Raw genomic sequence first — 13,231 nt, 5'->3', positions numbered from 1 at the left:
CCAGGATACTCTACCAGCAAAACTATCATTCAAAAAAGATGGAGCAATAAAAATCTTCCATGTTAAGCAGAAACTAAAACAATATGCGTCCACAAAGCCACCACTACAAAAGATTCTGCAAGGGATTCTGCACACAGAAAGTGAAACCCAACTTAACCATGAAAAGACAGGCAGCACCAAACCACAGGAAAAGAAAAGGCAAGACAGTAGAGAGTAACCTCAACTTAGGTACACACAATCAAACCTTCAAATAACTACAACAACTAAATGACAGGAATCACCACATACCTATCAGTACTAACGCTTAATGTTAACAGACTTAATTCACCCATAAAAAGGCACGGCTTGATGAAATGGATTAAAAAGGAAGATCCAACAATTTGTTGCTTACAGGAGACCCATCTCACCGACAGAAATAAGCATAGGCTAAGGATGAAAGGCTGGAAGAAGATTTACCAAGCCAATGGCCCCTGAAAACAGGCAGGAGTAGCAATACTTATCTCTGACAAAGTAGACTTCAAACCTACATTGATCAAATGAGAGAAAGAAGGACATTCCATACTAATAAAAGGGCAAATAGACCAAAAGGAAATAATAATCATCCACCTGTATGCACCCAATGTCAACGCACCCAATTTCATCAAACATACCCTGAAAGACCTAAAAGCATCTATAAACACCAACACAGTGGTTGTGGGAGACATTAATACCCCATTATCATCAATAGATAGGTCAACCAAACAAAAACTCAATAAAGATATCCAAGATCTAAAATATGCAATAGATCAAATGGACCTAGTTGATGTCTACAGAACATTTCATCCAACTTCTACACAATATACATTTTTCTCAGAAGCCCATGAAACCTGCTTGAAAATAGATCATATCCTAGGGCACAAAGCAAGTCTCAGCAAATATAAGAAAATAGAAATGATACCATGCATACTATCTGATCACAATGCAGTAAAAGTAGAACTCAACAACAAAAGTAAAGACAAAAAATATGCAAACAGCTGGAAAATAAATAACTCATTACTTAATGAAGAATGGATCATCGATGAAATAAAAGAGGAAATTAAAAAGGATGCGGGGAAAAAGGAACCCTCTTACACTGTTGGTGGGAACGTAAACTACTACAACCACTCTGGAAAAAAATTTGGAGGCTACTTAAAAAACTTGACATTGATCTATAATTTGATCCAGCAATACCACTCTTGGGGATATACCCAAAAGACTGTGACACAGGTTACTCCAGAGGCACCTGCACACCCATGTTTATTGAGGCACTATTCACAATAGCCATGTTATGGAAACAGCCAAGATGTCCCACCACTGATGAATGGATTAAGAAAATGTGGTATCTATCCACAATGGAATTTTATGCAGCCATGAAGAAGAACGAAATGTTATCATTCACTGGTAAATGGATGGGATTGGAGGACATCATTCTGAGTGAGGTTAGCCTGGCCCAAAAGACCAAAACTCGTATGTTGTCCCTCATATGTGGACATTAGATCAAGGGCAAACACAACAATGGATTGGACTTTGAGCACATGATAAAAGCGAGAGCACGCAAGGGAGGGGTGAGGATAGGTAAGGCACCTAAAAAATTAGCTAGCATTTGTTGCCGTTAAAGCAGAGAAACTAAAGCAGATACCTTAAAAGCAACTGAGGCCAATAGGGAAAGGGGAACAGGTACTAGAGAAAAGGTTAGATCAAAAAGAATTAACCTAGAAGGTAACACACACGCACAGGAAATCAATGTGAGTCAATGTCCTGTATATCTATCCTTATCTCAACCAGTAAAAACCCTTGTTCCTTCCTATTATTGCTTATACTCTCTCTACGACAAAATTAGAAATAAGGGCAAAATAGTTTCTGCTGGGTATTGAGAGGGTGGGGGAGAGAGGGAGGGGGCGGCGTGGGTAGTAAGGGAGGGGGTGGGGGCAGGGGGGAGAAATGACCCAAGCCTTGTATGCACATTAGTAATAAAATAAAATTTAAAAAAGCTCCTCTTAAATGTCAAATAGGTAGGTGACTGAGTTTGTTCTTGGTGGGAGCTAGCCTCCAGGCCAGTCAAAGGGTGGGATGGGGGTAGTAGTTGGATAGGTCCTTAAGAAGTGCTAGTCACAGTGTGTGTCCACGGAATACCCCTTCCCAAATTGGGATGGGTCCATGCAGACCCAGAGATCATGACCCTAAAGATCGAGAGTTTTGAAGGTGTTCCGGTAAAGCACGAGTCCTTGAGAGCAAGGAGGAATTGCAGGGTGAAGGGGACAGTCACAGCTCCCTGCCTCTGCTCAAGTGGTTGCTTTTGCCCTGTCAAAGTTCTTAAACATTCCCTGCTCTTTCCTTCCTGCCCTCAATGTCTTCATCAGACTGTGACTGCAACGACAGTGAACTTGGTACTGCAGGATTCAGGCTGGGTTTCCTGAGGTGCTGCAAAATGCACTCAGCACCTTTAGAAGAGGAGAAGGGGGCACGGGAAGAGGGGAGGCAACCACACCCTAAAGGTTACCCTGGCCCCCCTTGTAATCTGCTTAGTCAGTGCCACTCTCTTGTAGCCCTGTTTCACCAGGCCAAGCCAGAGCCCCAACTCCTGCTGATCGGTACAAAGTCCAGACAGATCTCAGTTGCTATCACCGAGTCTGGGCCTGCTCTGCAGAACTGACCTAGGCCTGAGAGAGGACCACGCCCCTCAACCAACACCCAGTGCAACAGGGGACTGTGTCCAGTGGGCTCCTGATCCTTCTGCTGGGACTGAGTGAGGCTCAAATGGAGGAGATGGCAACCGGGGTCAGATCTGCATAAACTGTGCAGATGCCAAGTCGATGCCAGTTGTTCAATGTGCTCCTGACCATTTGCTCTTATGGGTCTTACAACTGATTTGATCGAATGGGTGTGTCACTGTACAGGAAATCTAAACTTTGAGCTTCCGCCTCCAACCTCCTTCCCCATAGTGCGCATTCTCTTGCTCTCTCTCTCTCTCTTTCTTACTCTCTCTCCCTCTGTGCTGATATACTTCTGAGACTTATTCACTGCATGAATTTATTATGATCTTGGCCATGGTAAAGGTCAATGAGTTGGTGGAGAGAAAGTGGCAGAGCACGAGAGCACCTGGCCCATGAGATGGACAGCAGTCACAGAACTAGGAATGAGGGAGAAACCCTGTTGCTGTCCAGTTAACATGAAGGAGCTATAAGATGACCTAGAACGGGAGGAGTGGGCATCATTCAGCCCCCACAGCCCAGCTGTAATTAGGTGAGGAATATTAAGGGCAGGGAGAGCTCTGCCCACACAGGGACTGCAATATTGGATGGGAGACCTTGAATGGACAGAAGGCCTTGATGAATGGGCAAGGTCAAGGAGAAGCAGTGATCCAGGCTCCTGGCCCCTCAGTCCCGGGGAAATGCGGTTGCTGCCACCATGGCTCTGAGAAGGGACAAAAACTGTGCCGGATGGGCTCTGAGTGCCTATGGGGGCAGGAACGCCGAGGTAGTTGTTGGTTTTCAGGGAGCAGGTAGTTGTTGGTTATTGGCTGTCTGAGATTGACTTTAACGATTTTTCTTCTTCGAAGTCCGGCTGGTTGGATGATCACAGTCCCAGGATGGCAGCCGTACATCCACACAGCCCTCAGCATGCTCAGAATCTCCAGGAGAGGCCCTGACACCCCTGGCTCATCAAAGCTCTACTTAGTTCCTAGTGTCAGAACCAACAGCTCCCATTTCATGATGTTCCTGTGGATAAGTAACTGTGCACTGGATTGGGTCAGGGGTGATGGGAACCTGCTGAAGTACCACAGTCTCAAGTATATTACAAAAGAAGGGCCAAGGCAGACTTGGGAAGGGCCTTCAGATTGTGGACTCTAAGAGATAAGGAACTGTTGAAGGGGATGAGTGCAATGCATGCTGATGGTCTGGAGGAGTTCTGCAGATGAAGGACACAATTACTTAGTTAAAAGGTACTTGCTCAAGCAGTTCCCTTCACCTCATCAAAGGTTGGAGCAATTGTCCACCTGTGGGATCCCGAGCAAACACCTCCTCAGAGATGCCCTCCTGGCTTCTCCAATTACAGCCTTTTGCTCCCTCTTTTCACTCCTTATAGTCTACTCACGAGGATTCAGACTGCAGAGACAATGATCATGCAGTGACTAGCTCTGTGTAGGGGCTTCCAGGTATCTCTGAGTTAAGCAGAAGGCACATTGAAACTTTGGAGGATCTAAAGGGGGCATGGGAAGAGGGGTGGCAGCCATACACTACTTGCTGGCCACTCGTTTCCTGGGACTGATGCCTGTTCACTTGCTACTATCATGCAGCACCCACCTGGCGCTATTCCTACCCCTTCCCTGTCCAAACTCCAGTCAGGATGAAACACTGCGGACACAGTGCGGCGAGTCAACCATGCAGCTAGAACAACTGCCTATGTGGCTGAAAACCGTGGCCTGTGGGCTTCTGCTTCTCCTCCTCCAGGTCCAAGCTGAGACTTCTGCAGGGGATGACAGGGACAAGGGTCAGATCTGCCAAACTGTGCAGCTCATGGGAGCTGGGTTTGAGGAAGAGTAAACAAATTTTATTATTTGTGGAACAAGCATGAGGAAAGGGAGAGTCAAGGCCTTAAACCTCTGTCATCCCACGTCTGAGAGAAAATGTCCACCTTTTCAAGGAGAGTTCAGGGGGTGACTTGAATGAGTGATTTCCTGTGTGTCCACCTAGGTTATTGGCCGTGATTCTCTAGGTGTCTGTCACCACTTCTCTAAAGCTTTACCTTGGCTGGAAGGTTTACTGCTCTGGTGGTCAGGAAGAAATAAAGGGTAGAAGACCCCCGGGGTAATTGAAGAACAGAGGGAGTTAACCTTTGTTACCAGATTCTCCAGCAATTAGATAAAGAGGGAAAGAGAGTCAGTTTAATCAATCAGCAGAGTATCCTGGCCAGAAGACAAGCTAGCTATCCAGAAAGGCTTTTCCTTTTCTGGTCCCAGTTACACCTGTGATAAAAATTCAGGTGTGGGAACTTTGTGTCCACCTAACATGTCCAAAAGCCTAGGGTGGTGCTTGAAGCTGAGAGGGTCAGGGCTGGCTGAAGACACATCACTGAATAGGCAGGTGATTGAGGTGGGTTGTGAAGAACTAGGAGGGCAGATCAGAAACCTGGGGTGCGATTTAGAACCTTTTCCTCCTGCATTTGTGGTCAGCACACGATGGTGATAATACATTCATAGTGCTATTTGTCTCTGATTGTGACAACTCCTGGGCCAGAAAAATCCCCTGCCACTCTCCAAATGGGCCCCAGGCAAGGTTACTGGCCCTGAAGGGATTCAGAAACCCCCGGTACCACATCTCAAAGCTGAAAGGAGAGACCACTTGGGTTCATTTCATACTATGAACCTGACCTGGACAAAGTAATGATTTTGCTTTCAGAGCAATGGGAATGTGCTCTTTGCGTGCCACGTACTCTCCAGGATCTTATCAGAAGTTCATGCTCTCAGGGCTCGATGCCCAGAATGTATGTGCAACCCTTGACCTCACTCTCCCCTAAATCCCCTGGTGTGGGACCTGAAGATATCTTCCCCCATTTCCCCAATCTAATCTGCCCTAAGAATTCCCCACCCATGGCCACCACTGATGGACTCCTTATCTTACCCATTCCTGGTCAGGATCTGGGAAGTCCCCAGGGCATTCTAGGCAAGACCTCACTGATGACTCCACTTTAAAATGGGATATGGAACAGAGAGCTGGAGGATCATGGTTCAAAACCAGCCCTAGGCACATAGTTCATAAGACTCTATCTCAGTAAAACTCAAAAGAAAACGTCTGGTAGAGTGGCTCAAGTGATAGAGTGCCTGCTTGCAAGCTTCATGCCCTGAGTTCAGACCGTAATGGCACAAAAAAGTACAAATGGCCTAGTATTTGCATGTAACCTGAGCTTGTAGCTTTTGAAAAGCCTCCAGGTTGCATATAGTGACTACTTCAACGTGAATGCTATATACATATTGTTACACTATGTTGTTTAGGGAACATGAACAAAAAGTCTGTGTGTGTCAACACATGCACAGAGTTCTTTGCTTGCTTGTTTTTAATATTTTCAATCTGCAAGATTGAATGAATCCAGGGATATGAACTCACTGAGATGGAGGTATAGTAACTGGCACTTGTCTACCACACTCCTGGCTTCTACAGAAGAACAATCAAATTCCCTTGGGCTGTGAACACATTGTGAATTTCATGCTGTTTAGAACATTCACAAAATTAACTACCTCCATTCCCCAAGCCCCAAACACAACCCCTAACCTCAGCCCTAGACACCAATCTGCTGCCCCTCTTAGTGATAGAAAATTTTGAACTTTTCATGAAAATAGAATTAAGTAGCGAGTGCTGTGGGAGGGTCAGAGTTAAAAGGGGAAACCATGTGAAGCCAATGTTTGCGGACCAGTGTCTTGACAAGGGCAGACCTGGGAGTAGCAAGGAGGTGGCAACACTCACAGCATGCATGACATCTCATTGGGCAGAACGAACTCTCACGTGCTTCTCTCCACTCACAGGCAAGAACTCAGTCGGACCCATCAGGACCACTCTCACAGGGCAGGTGCGGGGCAGTCCTCGTCCACGTGAAGGGCACCGATATGGGGTCCACACCTTCCTGGGAATTCCCTTTGCCGAGCCACCTGAAGGACCATTGTGGTTTGCGCCCCCTAAGACTGCTGCACCTTGGAGTGGTGTGAGGGATGGGACCTCCCACCCAGCCAGGTAAGCTCTCCCAGGGCCCAGGGAACTTCAGGCCTTTGGGTAGGGCCCCCTGAGCTGTGCCGGGCCTACAGGTTCTTCCATCAGAACTCACAGATGTTTTGCCTCTGCCTTGGGAGGATTCCACATGCATTTGTCCAGTGAATGGGCTAAGGTTGAGAGAGTGGAGCAACCCTGCCAGGCTCAAACTCAGGGCTTGGTACCTGGACATGTGAGCTCCGGGTGCTGTGGTAAGAGCAGAGACACACTTGGGTGTTCCCGGTGTTCTCTGCACCAGGGGAGGTGTCTATGGGTGATGTCCGGGTTGGCTCCATGATTTGTGAGAGCTCCTGGCTCCAGCAGCAGATACTGCAGGATCCTAAGCAGGGCAGCAGTGATGCTTCCTTGGAAATCCACTCTCCGCAGGAATTGTGCCAACCTGCAGAGCCAGGAGCCATTAGAAGAGGATCTCGTTTATTTGCTTCCAGCTGGAGACTCTGTGGGAGGGTTGATGTTCCTGTTAGTCTAGACTTGGGATATTATGCATGTCCTACTTCCCTATGGGAAAGAGGTCCCCAGTCATTCATGCAGTACTTGTGAGTGGTGTGATGGGTCTTCTTGAGGCTGCTCCCATGTTCCAAGTAAAAGGAATGAATGTGAACATTTGTGGTCAATGGATCTGGTAGAGACTGCTAGGAGTCATGATTTCCCATCCTCAGTAGATGTGAGATCCAAGGCCTTCAACAACCTTGAGGCCTCCCTTGAGTCTTGCTCCATTATTGTTCCTTGAGAGCCTGTGGTTTGTACCTTGCTGGGGACGGACTTCCTCACGTGTGCCTCAGAGAATAAGGAGAGCAGAGTTAAGGGTGGAGGGAAGCAAATCTAACTCCTGGGTCTAAGGTTGATCCCTGTACAGTACCTGGAAAAACTGATGGCCATTTTCACCAGGTGTCTCCAAACTTCTGATATAATGAATACGGACACTCTGAAACAGCTGAATCCGACCCTGCCTCCTGTTTCCATGTCTGAGGACTGCCTGTATCTCAGCATCTACTCACCTGCCTATGCCCATGAGGGCTCCAACCTGCCTGTGAGTGATATGCCATGGTCACCTAGGGACAGAGGACATTTATTTACAAGGAGAAGGAATGAGCCAAGATCACCTGGCTCCCAATGTAATGTGAACCTGAGGAGAAGTCTCTCACTGCCATGTCCACAAAGTCTTCTCACACAGAAAGGGAAGAGGCCTTAGCCTTTTGATGAACTGAGGGCTCACTCTAAGAACTTGGGCCCAGAAGACCAATGCAGGTGTCCAAGTGCTCATCTTTGACATCACCCAAGTCCCCAGCCATTCATCATCTACTGTGCCAATGAGGTTAGGTGACCTTTCCATTAACGTTAAGTGAGCCACTTGGAGAAACACCCCTTTTCTTTTCTCTTCACATGTGTAGAGAATAATGGAACCGCTTTGCAGTCTAGGAGCCATTATTTCAGGATTGGGTTCAAGAGGTGGCCCCAAAATTTATACTAGTGTCCTTGTATCCCTAATGCATGGTCCAGGTCAAGGAAAACTCAGACAGTTCTTTCTACAGGGGCAGGTGCACAGGCCGAAGTGAGCAGTATAGGGAGGGGCCCAGAGAGGGTGTGGGCGGGGTCAGAACGTGTGATCTCTGTCTTGATTTCCTCAGGTGATGGTGTGGATCCACGGACATGCACTGGCTGCAGGCATGGCTTCCTCATATGATGCTTCCATACTGGCAGGCACTGAGAATGTGGTGGTGGTCGCTATCCAGTACTGCCTGTGTGTCCTGGGCTTCTTCAGGTGAGCCTAGGGTTAGACAGGAGAAGTGTCGGCCCAGGACAGGCTTGTGACCCTTCTCAGCACTTCTCAGCAGTGGAGACCAGCACGCTTCTGGCAACTGGGGCTACCAAGACCAGGTGGCCGCCCTTCGTTGGGTCCAGAAGAATATCGCCCATTTTGGGGGTTACCCTGCCTGAGTCACCATTTTTGGCGCGTCTGCAGGTGGCACTAATGTGTGCTAACATGTAGTGCACCCCATGTCAAAAGGACTCTTCCAAGGTGCCATCATGGAGAGTGGGTTGGCTCTGCTGCCAGACCTCATCTCCAGATCCTCTGAGGTGGTCTACATATTGAATGACCTCAACTACCCCAGCTTACACCTGCCTCACCCTCAGAGTCTCTGTGTCCATGGAGGTTTTTAGGAAAACGTCTCTGTCCTGTGAATTGATGAAAGACTCAAAGGTTATAATGCACACCCCCTGCTTCATAGAGGCTCAGTGTGTTTTGTTGTCAGGAAAGTTGCCACCTTGGGACTCCTTTCATGAGTAAAAACTTATAAGTAGTTAGGGTGTCCTATGTAGCCCTGATCTCTAACCATCAGGGATGTGGAAACAATTTCACATGTGCAGCAAGCTATACACTGTACCCTGGAGATATTTGATGAATGGAACATGGTGGAGTCTGGGAAGAACTTTCTACTGTGTGAAAGGATGAGTCAGCCCTTGTTGTTTCCTTACAGGTGGTGCCAACCTGTCTGCCTGTGGCAGGTCAACTCAGAGGCCCTGGTACACTGCTTGAGAGGCAAGAGTGAAGAGGAGATTCTGGCTATTAACAAGGTGAGGCTGATAGTGTGGGTATGGGGAAAGGGACAATATATAGGGTTTGAGGAGTCAGTCCTTACTACACTGAAATAATTACCTCTCCTCCATGACATGGTTCCCTTAAGCCATGAATGCCAAATGGAGACCAAGAGAGACTAAACTACGTATAAGATCTCTTTGGATGGGTGTGAGCATCCTGGGGTGAATTTAGAATGGGTAAAAGTAACTCAAGGGCCTGGGAAAATGTCTTATGCCTGACCTGGATCCCTGACCTTGAATGCCCCTTCAGCCTTTCAAGACCATACCTGGAGTGGTAGATGGGGCCTTCCTACCCTGGCACCCCCGGGAGCTGTTGGTCTCTGCGGATTTTCATCCTGTTCCCAGCATCATTGGTGTCAACACTGATGAGTATGGCTTTGGCCTCCCCCTAGTAAGTCTCAGTTCCAACTTCTTGGAACCCTAGAAATATCATGTAGTGGGGAGGAAGGCCTGGAGGTATGTGCCTTCATGGCATTACTTAAAGTCTCCTTCCACCACCCAGTATATGGGATACTCTGAAACCATAAAAGAAATAAACAGAGGAAATTTTCCAGCTTTTATAGAGAGCATGACAGCAAACATGGTGAGTGAGGATCCAGGGTTGGTTGCCATTGGAGAGATATCTCAAGATATCTTGCTGGTGCAGTAAACTCAAGGAATAAAGGGTGGGCTTGGACTAATGCTGGGGCTCAAGTGGTTAGACCCCATGACCAGTGAGCATGGGGCCTGAGGAACCCTAGTACCACAAGAAAAGGTGAAGGATCTGAGTGTTTGTGCTGGAGTCACCTCACAGCTTGGACCTTGCCCAAGGGCAGGTCTCATCTCCCCACCCTGAAGTGCCTTACTCCATGTTCTGGATCCTGCCTATGATTACTCTCCCTGATTCCCCTGGGCTAGGGCTTGCCTGCTGGTTGTGGTGGTCTCTTGATGGAAGAATACATGGGGGACACTGAGGACCCACAGATCCTCCAAGCCAATTTCCATGAGTTGATGGCAGACTTCATGTTTATGATACCTGCGCTCCAAGTAGCACATTTTCAACATGAGTACATATGTGACCGAGGCTTGACTGCCATTGGGGAGACCAGACCTGTGGTCCCAGGTGAGCTCTGTGATGTCCTGGTCCCCAACCACATCCTTATCAGCTCTGAGTGCCACGATTTGATGTTCCACATATCAGCACATTCCCATAGCTAATGTGAGAGAGATGTCACCCTATTTTACAGAAGGCATTCTGAGTCAGTAAAAATCAGTGACTTTTGCAAGGCCACACATCTTGGAAGCCCATGGCCATGACTGAACCAAGGCCTTCCCACTGGGCCTGCTCCAGCCTGGAGCTCCTCTCCTCATCATCCAGATTCCAAACAACTGTGGTCCTAGCTCACACTTCAGTAATGATGAGGAAGGACAGTTCAAGGTGACAGACCGCTACCCTCCCACCTGTCCACACGTCTAGGTTCCCTTGCCCCTGTCTACTTCTATGATTTCCAGCATCAGTCCAGCATTTTCAAAGACATCAGGCCACCCCACGTGAAGGCTGACCATGGCAATGAGGTTTCTTTTGTCTTCAGATACTACTTGAACAGCAATGGTGAGTTTTCCTCATTTCCAGGAATTGGGATGGACCCTGCTTAGGACCTGATAGGTGATTGTACCTGCTGTCCACAAGTGGAAAACTGAGACTCAGAGAGAGACAGAATCAGGGTGCCCCAACTTATAGCCCCAAAATACTACTTGGGTTACAATCCAAGCTCTCATAGACTCTATATTGTTTTCCTTCCACTGTCTGCACCTACCATAGTGTCAGGTATGGGTGCTGGGGTGGAGGTGAGGGGGCGTTTCAAAGGCATGATTGTTCCTAAAGGATATCCCAGAGTTAGAGTAAAGAAGGGGCTTCTAGGTCAGGAATGAGCTCAGGACAGATGCAGCTCAAGTTTGGAATGAATAAGCGAAGGTTGGGCAAAGGAGGTCCTCGCCCTGGGTGTTAGGGGATGGAATGGGACTTTGCCTGGGGTCCAGGGTCAGGTTATGGAGGGTGTTGAGGGTGGAGCATGATGGGCTGCACTGATATGGTGGCCAGTTCTTGACCTTGTCCTCCTCTATGCAGCTGACTTCACTGAGGAGGAGGATCTGCTAAGCAGAAGGATGATGAAGTTCTGGGCCAACTTTGCTCGGAATGGGTGAGAGCACCCCAACACACCCAATCCCTGCATTGGGCTCATCCAGAACTCCCCTCATCTGGGGTGGCCTCATTACCATGCACGCGTCCTTAATCATAGGATTGTTCTCTCCCCAACCTCTAGGAGGAGGTGACGATGTGAGTGCCAGTCATTTGGCCCTTGTCCAAGAGACATGAGAGTTGGTCCAGTGTAGTTTGTCAGTATCAGAGCCTACGTCAGAGAAGAAGGGACAAATATGCCAATTGGCTGTTTCCTACGTGGTTCAAACACTGGGTCCTTACTTTCCTTTGTCTGGATAGGATGTGACTTTCAGTCTCTACACACCCCTAGCCTGCTGGTTGCTTGGCCTGACCAAGATCTGAAACTTGGTATCAGAATGTCCCCAACTAACCCTACTGGGATGTTGTGTCCACAGGAACCCCAACAGTGATTACCTGCCCCCCTGGCCTTGGCTCCATCACGATCAGTAGTACTTGAAGCTGGACATCCAGCCTGCACTGGGCCAGGCTCTGAAGGCCGACAGGCTGCAGTTCTGGACGAAGACCCTGCCCCGGAAGATCGCGGAGCTTACAGGGCCTAAGAAGAATCATTAAGAGCTGTAGCACACTGTGTCCAGGGAGAGAGTGGGCTTGAGTTCAGATGGCATCAGCCTGAGGTGCCCACATACCCAGGTAGGAGCTGAGGTTGACTCCCACTGTCTGGTAGTCATACATCCCTGCACTCAGCCTATACTTATAAATAATTCACTGCATGATGTTCATTGCCACATCGCCCTGAGCCCTCTCTTGTTATACGTACTCAATAAATGGCCATATGAAAATGTGGATGGATGAGGCCCAATGCATGATCGCAGTATTCCACAAAACACTGGCCCTTAGCCCCTTCCTCTCAGGTTCACCTTGGTCCTCTTCCAGCCTTCCCTCTCCCTATCCTCCCAATCCCCAATCCCATTCAAATAAAGAAGATGCTTTGGGCAATGTTATCTGCATCACGGGGTCAAAAATCTCATGTGCACTTGTAGAAAAGTCCCATGTTCTCTCTCATCTGTAAGGGGCCAATAGAAACCCCAGGTTTAAAAGCCTTGGGGTCTTATTGAGTTCAGCTGGTATAACAGGATTATCATAAGAAGTACCCGGCACCATGGGAAAGGTCTGTGATCCAATCTACTGGGGAGACGCACAGGAGGGTTGCAAGCCCACGAGTTCCAGGTATTCAGAGAAACATTGCAATAACACCCTGCTTTTCAAAAACAAAGCCACAAAAAATCATACGCTGGTTATTTAAAAGCATGAGAAGCTTTTTCACAGTTTTGGAGACTGAGAATTCCAGGGTGAGGGTTAACCAGATTTGGTGTGAAATAAGAGCTCTGTCTGTGGATAAATGATGGCACCTGTATTCAAATGTGTTGGAAAGTATAAATGATGGTCCTCATGAGTTCATCACCTCCTAAAGAGGTGCATATCATCTGAATATCATGCAAAGTCCTGAGGACTCTGAATATCATCACATCAGACATTAGGTTTCAACATATGAATGTGGAGCACAGTTTGTCAGACAACAGTACCTAGAGCTCCCAATTATGAGCCCAAAGGAACCCAACTACTGAAAATGTCTCTAACTACGGTCCTGTAGATTAAATATCATTTAAGTTGGCAAAGAAAACAACCCACT

At 47.8% G+C, this 13,231-nt stretch overlaps 1 pseudogene; it reads left to right on the top strand.

The window, feature by feature from the left end:
* Nucleotides 1-4,400: 4,400 nt before the first annotated feature.
* Nucleotides 4,401-12,162, top strand: LOC109680195 (pyrethroid hydrolase Ces2e-like; annotated as a pseudogene).
* Nucleotides 12,163-13,231: the final 1,069 nt, after the last annotated feature.

This window comes from Castor canadensis, chromosome 15, assembly GCF_047511655.1.
Source record: "Castor canadensis chromosome 15, mCasCan1.hap1v2, whole genome shotgun sequence".
Taxonomy (NCBI): domain Eukaryota; kingdom Metazoa; phylum Chordata; class Mammalia; order Rodentia; family Castoridae; genus Castor; species Castor canadensis.
This window is presented reverse-complemented; position numbering and strand designations above follow the sequence as displayed.